This window comes from Podarcis bocagei, assembly GCF_964188305.1.
Source record: "Podarcis bocagei genome assembly, chromosome: 11".
Classification (NCBI taxonomy): Eukaryota; Metazoa; Chordata; class Lepidosauria; order Squamata; family Lacertidae; genus Podarcis; species Podarcis bocagei.
Genome location: NC_138136.1, coordinates 48,723,954 through 48,725,503, shown reverse-complemented (window position 1 = coordinate 48,725,503; position 1,550 = coordinate 48,723,954).

Below are 1,550 nucleotides of genomic sequence, written 5' to 3'. Positions count from 1 at the left end.
GGACTTTAAGGTCCGCGCGCGCCACCAATGGCAGCCGAGCAGCGGCCGCCGCCCCCCGCTGGAAGGGGTGGCTTGAGGCCGCGGTCAAGTGGGTGCTGCCCCCGGAGCCCTGCCTTCCCTCAGAAGCCTGGTTTTGAGAAGTCCAGGATTAACTGAGGAGGAACTTCGCACTGAGGGCGTGGGCGTGAGTAAACTTCTCTGAGCACGTGCAGAGTGTTAACCCCCCAAGGCTTGCTTGTTAAAGGTTTACCTGCGAATCTTTCCCCTCTCATTCATTCCAAGTGTGTGTGAGAAACAGTTTGGAAGGCAAGGCAGAAATGAGTAAGCCAAGAGTTGACTGGGAGCAAAGGACCTGGGGGTAATGGGATTCCTCTTTGGCTTTACTTATGCTTCATCTGTATGTTTGTTAATGTTGCAGCTGCAGCCCACTTGAAATCAGGACATGACCTGGTATTGGGTCCCAATGCTGAAGGCCAATGCATTACAGATTTCCTGTTTATTGAGCATTGATCCAGATTGGGTTGCACAAAGCTTGCATGGAGGTTAGACTATGTCCGCTCTTTATTGAGCATTTGTTCTGATTTGTTTGTGAGGAGCGTTCTTCCTGGCGAATCATTAATTCAATCCACACTTTTCAATGCATTTCCCCATCACCCTAACCACAAAAACCTGAGGTTGTTTTTTAAAAAGTTGATTACTTGTGTTACAGCAGCAACTGAGGACTTTCAACCAGTTTGATTGCATGGACCTGAATTTCCAGTATGTGCTTGAATCTAAAATATAAGCTACCTAGTTGAGTGTTTTGCTGGAAGCCCAGATGACCTGTTACGAAACTGGAGAGATGCTGCTTTTGAATATAGAGCATGAATGAAGACCTTGGATCTCCTACATCAGGCATAGGCAAACTTGGCCCTCCAGATGTTTTGGGACTACAACTCCCATCACCCCTAGCTAACAGCACCAGTGGTCAGGGATGATGGGAGCTGTAGTCCCAAAACATCTGGAGGGCCGAGTTTGCCTATGCCTGTCCTATGTCTTCCGTTCAAAACTTCTGCCTTTCCTACCAGGGAGAAGAGTCGGTGGAAGAAGATTGGAGGAAATTTAAAACTTATTTGCAGAAATATTGTAAAATTTTTGAATGTTGAGGACATTGAAATGAATTCCAGGGGTTCTAGCAACAAGGTAAAATGTAAGATTGGATTAATAATAGATAGACTAATAGGACATGAATTTGCTGAACAAATTTTTAAAAGGGATACAAAAATGGGAGACGTGAGGAAGTCAGGAAAATAAGTTAACTAAAGAGGAGAAATTAAGAAAGAGGGAATTTTTGTTTTCTTTTATATGTGTTTTTTCTTTTTCTTTTTTTTTGGTGTTTAATGTCTGTATTTTTGTATTTTATAACTTTGTATTTTTTCCGTTTTTTGTATTTTTCTAAACCTTTCTATTGTTAAAACCTAATAAAATATTTTATATATATATATATATAAAAACTTCTGCCTTTCCTGTGTCTCCCCTCCTTTATTCTTTGTCCATTCCAGAACACTGAC